The sequence below is a fragment of the Mus musculus genome, chromosome 13 (genome assembly GCF_000001635.26).
Source record: "Mus musculus strain C57BL/6J chromosome 13, GRCm38.p6 C57BL/6J".
Classification (NCBI taxonomy): domain Eukaryota; kingdom Metazoa; phylum Chordata; class Mammalia; order Rodentia; family Muridae; genus Mus; species Mus musculus.
In genome coordinates, this window is record NC_000079.6 from 36,324,605 (window position 1) to 36,341,265 (window position 16,661).

General features: G+C 41.0%; 1 protein-coding gene across 11 annotated transcripts in view; it reads left to right on the forward strand.

Annotated features, from left to right (window-relative positions):
• Fars2 (phenylalanine-tRNA synthetase 2 (mitochondrial)) overlaps nucleotides 1–16,661 on the forward strand; it is a 420,168-nt gene that overhangs the window by 207,177 nt on the left and 196,330 nt on the right. The gene's annotated exons all lie outside the window — the stretch shown is intronic.

The window sequence follows — 16,661 nt, forward strand, 5'->3', positions numbered from 1 at the left end:
ATTACCTTGCGATATTCTACTTCCTCTTCCATGACAGGGAAAGGTGGGACAGAGGAAGTAGGAAAGAAGAGGGAAGGAACTCAGTGGGGCCTTTTAAGGTAGAGAGGAAAGAAGGGCAGGTATAGCTGCCTGCAGTGGAAAGCTACTTTCTATCTGGAACCTTGAAGCCACAACACATGCCACTGTTTAATCTGGCATAGACACCCTCCAGGTCCTCTGATAACCCTTTGCTGATTGTAGATCTTGAGAAATTTCTACATGTGATCAAATATTGCCCTACTTCCTTTTGAGGGCAGCCACTTTCCTTTCTGAGGAGATAGAGGAAGGGAGTTAGTTACTAAGACCTCGAAGGAGGACATTTGACAAAGAGCGCTGAGTGTTTAGCTTTTACTTATCTAACATGGAGGTGGAATGGGCTCACCAGTCTCAGCCTTACTGTCTTACTGTTGGTTGCTGTGGTTTGGATCTTGAATGTCCTACAAAGCCATGTACCTAGGCTTGCCCCCTAGGGTTCATTCTGGGGACATGGCAAAGCTTTGGGACAAATAGTAGCCCGTAGGTGGTCACTGAGAATATTTCCCTGAAGGGGACTGTGGGGTTCTCACCTCTTTTGTTTTGTTTTGTTTTGTTTTGTTCTTAGTTATGAGGAAGCAGTTTTATAATACTGTACTCTCAGAGGCCCACATGAAAACAGACTTAAACCTCAAAAACTGTGAACCAAAACAACCCTTTCATGTATATTCTATGCAGTATTCTATTGTGGTGTTGGAAACCTAACACATACATGTCCCCAGCGTCTGTTTCCTAGACTGGGGGACTTCTACTTGATGCTAGCAAGTATCCCCTTTAACACTCTTTTCTGCAGTCCTGTTTCTGAAACAGCAGTAGTACCCACAACAGGCAGTGTTCTGTTGGCCATCCCACCAAAATAGTGTACAAAGGGAAACTACAGGAGAGAGGGAGTTCAAAGTAGCTGCGTAGTATATGGCTAGGGCTACAGTGTTCCTGTAGAAGAGAGGTCAGGAGGGCACTGAGCTTCTCCCACAAACTGTTGATCAAGCCTACAGATTTCTAGGTTCTCTTGATCTACACATAGATGTGAGTATTCTATGTGAGTATGAGAATAGTTATGAGTGTGTGGTGTAAACTCTTTGCCCACAAGAAAGCCTGAGATAAACCAGGTTTTAAAAGGAGCATGAGTATTGCTAAATGCTATGTTCCCAGCTTCCCAGAATTGCTTCATGGTAATCACCAAGCACTTCTGAGGGTCTTCCTTTTAGACTCACCCTGACCCTCAGTTTCTATCTGACCTATCCCAGTTTCTAAAATGGTATTACTTCATATAGACATAAAATTCAGTCATACAAGATGGAGCCTTTGGAGATTAGCTTTCTTCAGTGTAATTCCCTAGAGATTCATGGGGACTGATTTATCAACTATGCATCCCTCCTGTACAGTATTATATACGCCATGATGAATATGTATCACAGTTGTTCTGATCAGGTACTTGTTGAAGGGCATCTGTCACTTGCATGAGGCTTCTTGGTTCATACATGGGTTGGCTTTCTTGGGGTTAGTTGACTTTTTCTTATTTTTATGTCAAATTCTTTAACTAAAAAGTATTGGTTGATATATGCAAAATGTTATTTATTAGACAAAGGGCTTTTGGCCTAATTTTACTACTGTTTGTTACTGTTGCTTTAGTTAAGTTCCCTGTATTTTTAGAAGTTGTTATAAATAGTTGCACACAGCTGTGTGACCAAGCCCTGAAAAACTCCATGATGCTACTGTTCATGATCCTCCTTGTAGACCCTAATCCCTTGTGTTTTATGAGGATGTGCCCTCTGGTGATGCCGAGTACAAAGTAAACTGGCTTAGTGTCGATGAGCAGAGATGAAACCTGAGAGGGAAGATTGCAATCAGACACACTCATACAGCTGTCCTTAATATATGTGGGATGGATAGTTTCAAGCTGTTAGCTTTTTTTCTCAGGAATTTTCTGTTTTCATAATTAGCACGATTCCAGTCAGAGAATGATAGAGGCCTCCAGATTTTGTGTTTGGGCTAACGTGAAAGGACACCTTTTCTCTTGCTGTAGATACTTTTGAAACAGATGGTCTAGCAAATATGTAACTCAGTAAATTTTCTGAGTTCTGGAGCAAACCCAGGGAGGAAACAGTTATCATAAGATCTTCCTATTGATTTGTTTTCTGTTGGGAAAGGTCAACAAATATTTCCTCAGCAGTGGAACAGCACATTTAATATCTGTCCAATAACATTCAGTGATACGATTGAGCATTTCCTGTATTGACAAGTGAGACTGATGCCTGGGGTGACAGCTGCAGCACATAGGGAGACTGAGATCAGGATGGGCTCGGCTGCGCACTTCCTCCTACCACTCCTGGAAGGTAGGCCTTGATTCTCACTTACTGTTCCGTTGGGAGTGGGATGCAGTTTGATTTTTTTTAAGTTTGTTTTTAAATGTCATCTTTTAATTATATTTTGGATAATGATGAAGAGATATGCAATTTGGTTATGAGAATAAATCTTAAAAGGCTCAGTGACTCCTTTATCTGCTGCTTAAGACAACTCCCACTAGTAAAGAGTGTTTCATTAATTGTCAATGCTTGGGAATTATGGAATTAGAACAGCTGACATTCCTTTCATCATTCATAGACTTAAGTGACAGTGGCATTGCTTACTCTAAATTAAGTTCCTTTCCTCAAAAGAAAAAAAATTACAACAATGTCACAAGAAATAGAGCACAGTTAACTTTTCTTTTGGAGGGCTATTTTTCTAGTGTCGGATAAAAACAACTATCCTTTTCTCTTTGCATAAAGAGATAAGACATCTAATTTAATATTTTAGGAATTCTAGCTATAGATTAAAATGTTTAAATGGGCACTACTATGTTTTCGTGTCTTCCACACTCATAAAAACATAGGACATTCTTTTTTCATTTTTTATTGGTTATTTACATTTCAAATGTTATTCCCCTTCCCAGTTTTCCCTCTCCCATCCCCTTCCCCTATAGCTATGAGGGTGCTCCCCTACCCACCCACTCCTGCCTCAGTGCCCTACTATATTCCCAACCCTGGATCATGGAGCCCACACAGGACTGAGGGGCTCCCCTCCCAGTGATGCCTGAGAAGGCCATCCTCTGCTACATATCCAGCTGGAGCCATGGGACCCCCCATGTGTATTCTTTGGTTGGTAGTTTAGTCCCTGGGAGCTCTCGGGGTGGGAGGTCTGATTGGTTAATCTTGTTCTTCCTATGGGGTTGCAGACCCCTTCAGCTCCTTCAGTCCTTGCCCTAACTCCTCTGTTGGGGTTCCCATACTCAGTCTGATGGTTGGCTGCATACCTCTGCATCTGTATGGGTCAGGCTCTGGCAGAGCCTCTCAGGGGACAGCTATACCAGGCTCCTGTCAGCAGGTTCTTCTTAGCATCCACAATAGTGTCTAGGTTTGGTGTCTGTAGATGGGATAGATCCATAGGTGGGACAGTCTCTGGATGGCCTTTCCTTCAGTCTCTGTTTCACTCTTTGTCCATACATTTCTTTTTGACAGGAGGAATTCTAGATTAATATTTTGAGGTGGGTAGGTGGCCTCATCCCTCAACTGGGGCCTAGGATATTCTTCTTAATATATGTGTGATGTGAATGTGTTATTTATATGTGTATATAGCATACATGAATGTGGGAGTGTGGGTGACTCCCTCAAGTGTGAGTTGATGGTTGTGCTAAGTGGCAGCAGAGCAATAAATGACTCTGTCTCTGTAGAAAGACAATTTTCACCTGCTCTTCAGTACAGGTCTCCTAGACTCCAAGTGTCCTGGTCATTTATGCTCAGGGGATTTCTTGACCCTCCTTCCACTTCTACTCGGTGTCTTGAAAGACTTGTTTATAATATGGTGAACTCACTGACCTCTGCTTAGTTTTCTACCTATGGCCTTGTTTTGGTAACTGTTGTTAATAAGGACATCTAGTGATGCATTTGATGTGAGTGGAGGCGATTCCCAGAATGGACAGGTGTGCACATGAAAACTACCTCATGTTGATGTGTTGGTTCATCCCTGTAATTCCAACACTTGGGAGGCTGAGGCAAGGTGGTTGCTGGAAAGTGGAGATCGGTTTGGATTCCATAGTTTTAGGATGACCTAACTATCTCAAAACCAATGGGCTAGAGATCCATCTTACTCGGTACAGTGCTTGGCAGGCATGTCTGAGGTCCTGGATTTGCTTCCTAGAACCACATAAAACTAGGCATGGTTGCCATTCCCATAATCCCAGGAAAGGTAAGCTAGAAATACATCTATCAGAAGTTTTGAGGTCATCCTTGGCTATACAGTTTGAGGCTAGCACAGGCTACATGAGACTGTGTCTCAAAACAAAACAAAACAAATGCCAACCTTCATTTCAAGTCAGAAATCCCAGCATTCAGTGGGGGAGACAAGAGTTCAGCGTCAAGTTAGGCCACGTAGTGAGAGAGACCCTAGCCATAGGCAACAAGTAAGGACAGCAAAGAAAGCACACTTTCTATATGAAAACGTGGGAGATACTGTTTTCACTCTCCAACCATGAGGTGGTTAAACAAAGCTACTAAGCTACAGAGAGGCTGACTTTTGTTATAAGACAACTTGCTTGCAACATTTACTTTAAAAAACATTGAATTCTCTTTTAAAAATCTAGGGTTTTACAATGAAATCAAGGGAAATACACTGAAAATCAAACACTCTGTTATTTGAGGATAGTGTTGAGGAGACATAAGAGGTAGGAGTATGAACTCTTGTTTGGTGACATAAATATTACTGTATTTAGCCTTTAATTCTTAAAAAAAAAAAAAAAAAGCAGAGTAAGGTCTGATGTGCGATATTCCTGTGATGTTTAAAACTCTGAATTTTCCTGCACTGTGTTGTGCCCTATTGGGCCAGCTTGTCCCCAGGCCATGCTTCTGCCTCCATTTGTCTGCTGCCTCCATTTGTCTGCAGTGTTTTTGCTTCAGGTTGGTAATCTTACCTTCAACACCCTGCAGTCTTTTAAGAAGATTTCTTATGTACTTTTCCAAGTAGAATTGTTGAGCCTATTTTAAAGTAACTCCTCCCTTCTCTGCATCCTCACAGAACCTCATTTTTAGCACTCACAGAGCTTATGGCTCTCTTTTTCTTTGCTTTGAAAGCATGTGCCCCTTGGGACAGACACAGGCTCTCATGCTTCATGCTCCTGGGTTCACATTCTAGCTCTGTCATGTGCTCACTGTTGGCCGACTGACCCCAGTGCCACCTCTCCTTGGAGACATTTTCTCTATGGGCTTAGAGAAGCCAGGCTGCCATGTTTCTTCCACCCATTCAAGCTCAGTGGCCTGGCAACTCAGCTCTGGGGATGGCTTTTTGGAAGTAGGGAGTATTAGCCAAGCTTTCTCTCTCTGTGCAGCACCAGGTGATTAAAGCATTGGTCGTGGCAGGGTGGGGCAGGCAGATAAAAGGAGCAAGGGTCATCCATGGCATCCGAGGGCTCTTTTACCAAACCAGGAAATGGCCACCTCCAGAACCCTTCTGCTAGAAGTCACATGTCTCTGATATATTTAATTTTCAGTTGGATTTTCTACTACTTAGGAACAAATAGTTGTATAACCATGGGCAAGTTAGTTAATCTCTTTAAACCTTGGTTTTCTCATTTATTAATAAATAGAGCTGGTAACAGTCACTTCACATAGTGATATGAGATTTAATGAGATCTTATGATACCAAGTAATTGTTTATTCTTTTTTCTTATTTTATTTGATGTTGCTAATCAGAAAGTATCTACCATATTTGTTTTTTTAATAAAAACAAGTCATAATAAATATCTGCTGAAGGAATAAATAAAGATTAGCATAAAGTATTTACATATACTTTATATGTTAAGATACTGTAGCTTGTCCTTTTACAGACTTGCTAACGATTAAGTTGAAAATATTTTTCCACTCTTCATATATGGTTTGACCCTATAACTGGCCTTAGTCAACCAGGTCAAGAGAAAAAAGGGACAGAGTGTTTGCATTACCCAACCTTGATTCAAGTGGACCCCTGCAGCTAACTATACGTGCATCCATCCAAACTGGCTTAATAGATAACGTGAGAGCAATAAAGTTCCCCAGCAATAGGCAGCCTACAGCAGCATGTGAGTGAGTCCAGCCTGCATGTGTGCTTAAGAGAACCCAATAAGGACCAAAGAACCCAGGATCAACTGATATGAACCACAAGTTGTGGGAGTTATTATTTTTTTTAATGTAGAAATCTAAATGTTAGAAATAATAGGTGGGGGTGGGCAGTCTCAGCTTAATGCATGGAGAAGCAGTGTTATCTGTAGGTATTTGCTGGGTTCCAGAACCTGAATCTAGTCACAGAGGAATACCATATAATGCCAAGTTCAGCACAATGCACAGAGCAGCTGGCCTTGGATTTTTCATGTCATGTCAGGATCATGTAAAACATGCGAAAGCTAGGAGTGTTTTTATTTTTTTTTCTTTAGGTTTTCGAGACAGGGTTTCTCTGTATAGCCCTGGCTGTCCTGGAACTCACTTTGTAGACCAGGCTGGCCTCGAACTCAGAAATCCGCCTGCCTCTGCCTCCCGAGTGCTGGGATTAAAGGTGTGGGCCACCATGCCCGGCTTAGGAGTGTTTTTAGATGAACAGAGGCTGTGCATGATACATAAGGATATTGTATAGTCCTCGACTGAATGGGAAAAGACTATGAGATAATGACAGACTCAAAAATGGAAGGTAGGCTTCAAATTAGGTAAGAGTGTTATACAATATGAAATCTCTTATTTTAAAAACAGACAAAAATGTGCTATATACACCCACTCTCAGATGATGTAAATAGTTACTATAATATGCAATGAGTAATTACCGATGTGTCAGTAAGTATCTATGTAAGTTTACTTTGTTATAACTGGTTAGGAATAAGATATATCATGTAAATCTACCAAGTAAATTGAATGTGTAAAGTGGTGACTGATGTGGCTACTGCCATCCTCTTTGGGCTGAGGGAATTTGATCAGATGTCTGTCTTTACAAAGTGTGCTCCCATTTCTGTAGATTGTAGACTTTGTTGTTCACCTGTAGAATGAATGTTGCATGTGAGCTCTGTGAAACTCTAACGGTGAGACCAAAAACACTGTTTCTGCTTCTCAGACTGTAGTGCCAAAGCCCTGAGTCCCTTTGCAGTTCTTCTATCATTTGTGGGATGGTTCTTATTTATAGTCGGGTTCTTTTAACTTCTAATTGATGTGTCTTTGTTGTTCATCCCATTGGATTTCCTGTGCCTTCTTGTTAAACACATGATGGAGACCTGGGGTTACATGTCCTCTTATGGAAGTTTGTTAATAGACACGACTGAAAGAGATACTACTACCATGTCATTCACAGGAGAAGAAGTCTTTATATTCTTATGGGGCTTTACTTTTTGTATTGTGTGGCATCTTGAATAAAACTGAGTAAAGCACAAAGCTGTCTTCTTGGGGTGTCCTTGTCACTGTGTGTTTCAGGTCTCTTCCTGTTAGTACCACATGGTATATTTATTAGTCTTAATATTTTTGTGATGAATCTCTGTAGTAGTCTTTGCTTCCTTAGCCCTTCCCTTTCCTTCCTTCCCCTTTCCTTCCCTATCCTTTTCTCTCCACTCCTTTTTTTTTTCTTTCTAAATTCACTAAATGTTTCCTGATCCACTTTCTTGGCAATTTACCCTCAGTGTTCATAGTATTATTATTACTCAAAGCTCCATGTCTTGTGTCATTGAGACCTAGACCCTGGCTCTGCACATCTTCCATCAGTGAATGCTACTTTCATTGAAAGAAGACAACCTGAAACTCAGATGAAAGCTGGCATTTGATATTTGCTGTCCAAAGGGAAAGTCTCAAGAAAGAAATCTATTCATTGAAATCTCCTTTCTACCCATCAAGCCCTGTCACTTCAATAGCTTTGGATATTCCTCTCCCTATTGCTCATCATCTAAGTTTTTAGTGGTGGAGCAAGTCACATAGATCATCGTCATTCATTCAAATATTGAAAGGATTTAATGTGGAGATTCAAGGCTCTTTTGCAGAGGCAGGGGTATACATTTACCTGCTCTCTTCTTAGTATACTAGCTTCCAGCAACCAGCTTGTTGCCTCCTGTACTGGCTGGTTTTGTGTGTCAACTTGACACAAGCTGGAGTTATCATAGAGAAAAGGAGCTTCAGTTGAGAAAATGCCTCCATGAGATCCAGCTGTAAGGCATTATCTCAATTAGTGATCAAGTGGGGAGGGCCCCTTGTAGGTGGTACCATCTCTGGGCTGGTAGTCTTGGTTCTATAAGAGAGCAGGCTGAGCAAGCCAGGGGAAGCAAGCCAGTAAGGAACATCCCTCCATGGCCTCTGCATCAGCTCCTGCTTCCTGACCTGCTTGAGTTCCAGTCCTGACTTCCCCTGGTGATGAACAGCAGTATGGAAGTGTAAGCTGAATAAACCCTTTCCTCCCCAACTGCTTCTTGGTCATGATGTTTGTGCAGGAATAGAAACCCTGACTAAGACACCTCCTGTATTAGCTTGCTGGTGCACTGTAGTCATTGTATAGTCATTGTACTCTCATGTGACAGCAGCCAATATGGCAATGAAAAGGGGACTTCCAAATTGTCCTTTACCTGAGGTAAAACTCTAGCCTGTGAGTATCCCAGTAGAATTCTATCAAGGGCCCATTGCTATCTATTCCTAGAGCAGGTATTTGAAAAGGAAATCAGTGCCTAGGGGTTGGTCCATCACTTTCCAATGCATCTCTGTCCAGAGCTGGCTGGCTGCTGGGAAGGCTCCCTGTATTAAATTCTAGAGGATCAAAAAGATGAAAATTTGTATGTTGCATGTCTTTCAGGGAAATTAAGGATACCTGCCAAGGGGAATGTCTTTGGCAATCACTTTATATACTGTTGATTGACATGTACTTCAGAAACTTCTGTTCCTATAAATGCAGAAAGCCAAATCCAGGACCCAGTAAAGAAAGGGCTCAGGCCAAAGTGAGATCCATGAAATAAGGTCATGTGCCTGTGTACGGTAAGGAGTGCCCAGTGCAGAGCGTGTTAAGAAAACTCTTTTCATAGCCAGTGGAACCTGGTGCACACTCCCATCCAGACCACAGGACACTTAAAAGAAAAGTCTGCCTTTGGAGCGTGTGAAGGACTTATTGACAGAAGTGTGTATGCCAAGGATGTATGCACCTGGAGACATTTTTCCGGCAGGAGATCAATCTTGAGTCAGCCGGAGACATCAATCATCCAGTGGCTTGTCCCAGAGGAAAAGTTTAAGAAGTGTAGCTAAAAGTAGGAGACCAGGGACTACATCCTAGGTAGGAAAAGGACAAATCAGAGTTGATTAGTCACTGCACAGGCCTTTCTAGGCCTGCCTAGGCCTGTCTAGGCCTGCCTCTGTGTGCACAGTGTCTCTCTGGGCAGTGTGCTGCTTGCTGTTCTGTGATGGTCAGCATAACGGATGCTCCAGGGATGAAAAACCTTTTATCCAGTGGAGGGTGAGTTCTGTGTGTATGTTCAGGTCATATCCAGCATGAAGACCATATTTGGAGTAGCCAAAACCCAACATAGAATTCTCCTGGTATATGTGAGCACCTCCTTCAATAAGCCATTTTTCGCGCTTTCACGGACTATCACAAAGTCAATCTGCAAACAAGCAGTTCTGAAACAGAAGGCTCACAGGTGGAATGCAGTTCTCTGGTGTTTGGAAAGACCTTAGACACCCCTCTGCACTGATGTTTCCACATGAATCTGGGAACCAGCCAGTGGATATGTACTTGACCTGTCCATAAGTTTGCGTTCCAGCATCTATAAAGCCTTAATACTAATCTGGAAGATTCTATGACTTCATTGTGAGGCATTAAATCAAGCCAGTGTGGGTGAAATATCCTGGAATTGATGGCATCCTATGCGATACATGCATATTAATTGGTAAATTGTCTCAGTGTTTTGTGTACCAGTTGTCTTGGGCATGTGTCCCCTTAAGTTGAAGAATTTTCAAAAATCAAACCCTTTTGCTATAGAAGGAAATATATACTTAATATAGTACAAAAACTCATTTTAATAGGTAATAATTTTTCTTTAACCCTTGACCTTCTAAGAAAATAATCAATGAATAGAAAGCAGTAGACAGAATCGTTTAGCTTTCTATAACTCAATTGCTAGGGAAGAAGACAAAGCAGAACTAATGCCTGCACCACAAAGCCCCTTATAAGCCGTGGGAGTGCGAAATGAGAGGACACTCCCTTCCTCTCACGCTCCATTCTCTGAGTGATGATTCTCCTGGGGTGGGTGGCGTCTCTGAGCTTATCTGTGCAGCCTCAGCTGCTGGGACATGGCTGTCTTTCTAAACCAGGCATGGTAACTCACACCCCTAACCCAAACAAGCCCTCTACAGGGACAGGGAGACCAAGAGTATAGAACCATTGCTTGGTTTTGTAATGAATTTGACCAAGCCTGGATGACAAGAGACCTTCCCTTTCATAAGGAAACAAAACAAAACAAAACAAAACAAAAACCATTGTCACTTCTGTTAAAAGTGTCAAATCAAAGTGTGTATGATCAATAAAGTCTCTTGCCGATACAAAACAAAGGGAGATTACTGAAAGCTCCATGTTAAATACGAGATCCTCTGTAGCAAGGAAAGTAAGAGTTTTGAGACTTCTTTCTTTCACAGCATCCTGCTGTCCCTTTGCAAATTTGTACTAAGCACGAGGGACATGCCAAGTGCCCCGGACACTCCTGGAGCTGTGTCGACGATTAAGAGGCTGAGATGCTGTCTAAGGTGTCTCAAAAGTCTGGTGACAAATAAGAACTTGGGACAGTGGGAAGGATCGTGTGAGGTAGTGTTTTCTGTAGAAGCAGGTAGCTGCAGGGGTCACCATATGTGTTGAAGAAGACGTTTGCCCATGTCTATGAGGTGTCTTTACGGAGGTATTCTGAGAAAGGGACTTCCAAGCAGACACATGCACAGATGGAAGAAAACCATGGGATACCATGTCCCATCAACAGCATCCTTCCAAGTTCATGGAGACCAGAGACCACAGGAGAGAAGACTTGACAATTTGTGTCTAGTTTTGCTGTTAAATAGGAAATATTACCCATCATGCTATAGTTTGTATTTCATTGAGCATTTATTTAGATCAGTGCTTGAGTTAAATTCTTTAAAGTGAACTGTGTCATAGAGTTTACTGCTGTTAGCAAATATTAAATTATTTTTGATTCAATAATATATAATATTTTATGTAGTGATTTTATAAAATTTGCCAGTTAGCCTGTTTGAACTGTCTAGTTCACCACTGTTTTCAGTAGTTTCATCTCCTCTGTCAGCAGCTCTGTGCTCATTAAGCAAGACCTCCCAGTCATGTCTCCCATCCTGTGACTACTAGTCAGCTTGCTGTCTTCATGAGCTTGTCTTTTCTTGCGGTACATTTTGTACCTGGCGTCTTTGTGTAACATTGTCCTTACAAGAGCTATGCTTGCTATGTAGTGTATCAGAACAGCATATTCTGAGGGCCAAATTATTTCCTATTGTATGTAAACCATGCATTCTGTTCAACCCTTCATTTACTGAAATGCATATTAGTTATTTCTACCCTTTGGCCCGGACCAATACTACCAAACACCAGTATGCACTTGAGCGAGTAGGGGAAGGGAGAGAGAAACATGGCGAAGGAAGACAGAGTATTCTGGAATATTATGAACCTATAGTTGTTTAGTCATATGTTAAATTTGCACCCAGGCATTGTACACGTTCGATGAACATTGTACATCTGAGCTGTCACCCTCAAGCCCTAACTCAGTAACTTCTCAGCAGCCACGAAATGTCATATATGTGTGAAGTAGTTTTTCACTGTGGTTTTAATTTGAGCTTCCTAATTACTAATGATATTGAGTACCTTACTATGTTGGCCACACATATATAGGAAGAGTCAAATCTTTGCCCCCTTCTCAGTAGGGCTGTTTGTGATTGTGTTGTGGGGATCTCCACTTTGAAGAGCCAGCCTTTGTCAGACACATGGCAATCCTTTGTTGCTGGTCTACAGGTAATGGTTTCAGGTACAAAATAGTATAAACACTGATGAAACTCAGTCTCTTTCTTTGGTTCCCTATACATTTAGAGGGAGGGGACAATTTCTTTCCCTTTGTAGTTTTTAAGAAATTTTAACTTTTTAGTATTAAATGAAGATTTCAAATCTACTTTTGGTTTTAAGGTAGGGTCCAGACAAGATGGCTCAAGTAGTAAAGGCAGTTGTTGCTAAAACGTGAGTACTTTGCTCTTCTTGATGCTCTTGTAAATAAAGGATTTATTTAAATTTTAGATTGTTCATTACTAACATTTGGACATGTAATTTATTTTTGAAATTTTGATTATTTATTATACAGCTTTCTTGAATTTATAAGTTCATATTTTTCCATGGCCTCATTAAAGTTTTCTATACAGAAAATTGTGTCATCTATAAATAGAGATAATTGTAGTTTGTACTTTCCAAATGGGTGTTTTTTCATTCTTGCTCTTCTCTCATTTTTCTATTTAGACTGTCAGTACTCTGAACAGAAGTGGGGGAGTGAACACCCTTGTCAGTTCTTCACCACTGAGTATGATATTAGCTACAAGTTATTCACACATGATCTTCTTCATGTTGAGGAAATTCCACTGTGTCCTAATTATTTTAAAAAATTACTTAATCATGAAAGAATGTTGTGTTTTATCAAATGCTTTTTACATTAATTAGGATAATGGTGTATGTTCCCCCCCCCTTTTTTACCAGCTTGCTATATCACATTGATTAGATCTCATATTTTGAACTACCCTTGCATGCATTCCTGCACAAATCCCATTTGATCATAGTGTATAATCCTTTTAGTATGCTGCTGAGTTTGGCTTGCTAGTAATTTGTTGAGGATTTATGCATCTGAATTTGTATGGGATGTTGGTCTACGCCTTTTTTTTTCCTAGCATGCCCCTCTGAAATTTTATTTTACTTTAAAACTCTATTATCTTTAGTTTTAATGAATTTTCATTCTCACATTATAACCACTGAAAAAATTATCTTCTGGGAATTTCTTTTCTTTTTTATAATAGCCAAAAATAGAGACCGATAGCGCTTTAGTAATTATACGTTTTGAAACATTGGCTTTTATCTGTGTGTATGCATGTGACTATGTGGCTGCTGCATGCATGTGTGTATAGATGCCCAAAGAGGTAGAAGAGGCCATTGGGTATCCTGGCGCTGAAGTTAGATGATGTGAGCTGCTGGGAGTGGCTGCTGAGATCCCAGTTTAGATCCTCTTGGAAATCAGCATGTGCCTCACTGAGCCATTTCTTTAGACTTAATCATATTCTTAATGAAGAGTTTATTCTGATCTAAGCCAATGACCATGTATTATAGATGGAAGACTAAAGTACATCGCTCCTTCTGAGGAGAGAAGGGACCAGTTTCCCATAGTTGAGTGGGGATATTGGTCTGTGTGCTTCTTTTGTTCTCCCCTTCCCTGGGATTATATTTACTTTAAATTTTATCTTTAGTTTTATAATCTTTGTTTTTATCTTTCATTCTCTGGAGAAAATCAGCTCCTGAAGCAACATCTTTTAATGAGCACTAGTGAGTATTATCCTCTCTTGTCCTTAGTAGCTGTAGGGATATGGCCTGTAGGACCATCCTTCTCATAGGTACATCATGGGTTAAAATCATCTAAGAGTATAAGATCAATTTTGCTTCTCTACTTTGACAGTGATAGTATCATCTTCTCCTCTCTTAACTTTCTCTTCTCCACACTCTTACTCATTCTTTTCCTTCCACGTAGTGAGTGACTGGCCTTATTATTACAATGTTCAGCCACAGTGAAAACATGAGCTTTCTCTCATAGGATGTTCAGTCAATGCAAAATGGCATTCATTAGAGAGCATGGGTGCCTCTCCTCACAAGGGTTCAGTTGGTAAGGATTCCTATTTACACTCTGGCTTCCTGGAGTCCATGATTCTAGAATGAGGGGGAAGTACTACTGTAAGCTCTGTGTCACCTTGAACACCTATCATCCATTACAGGCAAGTATGGCCAAAAGCTGAAGATTGTTCCCACTTGACCTGATAGTGGGTTTCAGTTTTATTTATCTATGGCTTGGGCTCTTCAACAAAGAATTTGAAGCACTCTATATGATACATAGAAGAGGATAAAATAAGTAGTTGAAATAATCAGTGAAAGGTAGAAATCAGGACATTACAATAAAACTGGGGTAGGAGTTACATGGATTTCAACCCTGGGCATTTCTTTTCAGTTGTTGAGTGGATGCACATGTTTGGCTCTAAGTTTCCCCAAAGCCAAAATAAAAAGTGAGTTGTTATGACTAGTTATGTAATGTACGGCATCCTCAAAGTTAAAAACAGCCCAGTTGTCTTGGAGGAAGCCTTTTCTGTGCATAAGTCTCACAGGCGCTTCCTTAGATCTATGATCTATTTTTTTCTTGTGGCCTCCTGTAGACTATATATGGTAACCAGCATCCTTAGCAGGCATTTCAGACATTGTCTTAATAACTTAATGAACCATGATATAGTGCTGAGTGTATTCCAAATAAAATAGGACAAAATTCCAGATTAATGGGACCAAAACAAAGTGTTTTAGAGGTGAAATTGTTAGAGCTTAACAAGCAAACAATGCTCTTGAAGACGTCCATGGTTATAGGTTGTCACAACATAAGCAAGCTTTTATATTTTTTTTGAAAAATGTGTGTGTGTGTGTGTGTGTGTGTGTGTGTGTGTGTGTACAGATACCTGGCGAAGCTAGATTTGTTTGATCTTAAAGTTGGAGAGTTGCCTGATGTGGGTACTGGGAATCAAACTCCAATCCTTTGTGAGATCAGTACAAGCTGTTAACCACTTAGCTAGCTCTCCAGCCCCTGGCCCAAGCCTTTTCCCCAGAATCGTGATGAGCTGAGCATTCTGGACTGGCGCTGGCATAAAGGTCATCTGGAACTTACAAGCCCACTTCTCAGCACACCGGGGTCCTTGGGGAAGTGTTCCTTAGGGTTATAAGGTTCCTGTTTCCTCTTGCAGCTCCCTGAGCCTTCTTAAGAACGAATGGTTGCTTATAGCCAGCAAAGTCCATTCTCTAGTCTGTGAAAATGGAGTCTTACCTAAAATGGGCTAATTAGAGGAGTAAACTCTCATCCTTTATGGGGCCTGACCATATTCCGGCAGGACTTTCTCTAGGACATGTGCATGAGGTTAGGGGTCTTGGGCCACGCCTGACTGCTATAGAACCAATTGGGGTCCAATTGGAATGGTTCCTTTCACAAGCTCTTAATGTAAACTTTTCTAGCTGTACAAATGACTCCAAGCCTTTCTTCACACAGTGCTTTGTATCATTTCTTATCCTGCCTCATATATGTGAAATACAGCCTTAAAGTTCATGTCTGCATTGTAATGTAGACGGGACCCTTTACCTTTGGAATAAATGCTGCTGAATACACATTTCTTCCCACATTCTTGAGATAGCTTAAGAAGAATAAAAATGGCATTTTTAAAAAGGTGAAGGGTTTTTTAATAGAAAAAATTTTAATATAACAGCCTGGTTGCGGGTTCCATTCCCTGTACTCCTCCCAGTTCTTGCCCATTTCCCATCTCATGCAAATCTACCTCCTTTATGCATCAATAGACAACAAACAGGCTTCTAATGGATAATTAATGTAATATAATATAATTTAACAATGTAAAACAAAGTCAAATACATCAGAATAGGACAAAACAAACAACCAAGAACAGGAAAAGAGCCCAAGAAAAGTAACAAAAACAGATATAGATGTAGAGACCCACTTGATTTTAGGATTCCCATAAAAACCCAAAACCAGAAGCCGTAATACATATGCCATGGGCCTGTAGGGTGAGAGAGAGAGAGAGAGAGGGAGAGAGAGAGAGAGAGAGAGAAGAAGAAGAAGAAGAAGAAGAAGAAGAAGAAGAAGAAGAAGAAGAAGAAGAAGAAGAAGAAGAAGAAGAAGCCGCCACCGCAGCCACCATTTGATGAAAAGTAACCTCCAATGATGGCATTGAGTTCATCTTCTGTTGGCATCTATTGCTGGCATGCATTCTGACCTTCATAGTAGTTCATTTTCCTGGTGAGACTGCCTTGGAGAAAACTAGATTTTCATTTGCAAGTGGTTATCAATTGACAACAGCCTCCGAGTTAGAGATGGGAGGCCTTGTTCTTAATAGCCGGATAGTGTTCTCTTAATGTCAGCCATCTGCTCTGGCACATTTTGAAGATGTATCTCTGTATCTCTTTATGGCAGTCCACTTAGGGAGAGATCTTCCTTTCTCTTGAGTGGTCTGCATGTAGGGATCTAAAGTTTGAATCAGATCAAACACAGATTACAGAAAATCGGAATTCAGAGGTGGCAGCCAAGCTTTGGACTTGGAGCTGGAGTTATGACTCAGTAGGTAAAGCTTGCTGTGTAAGCGTGAGGACCTGCCTTTGGATTGGGACCTAATGACAATCCAGACATGACAGTGAATGCCTATATCCCAGTGCTAGGAAGACAAAGACAAGGGGATCTATGGGGCTTGCTGGCCAGCGAGTCCCACTGAATCAGGGAGTTTCAGGTTCATTAAGAAACCCATCTCAAAAAT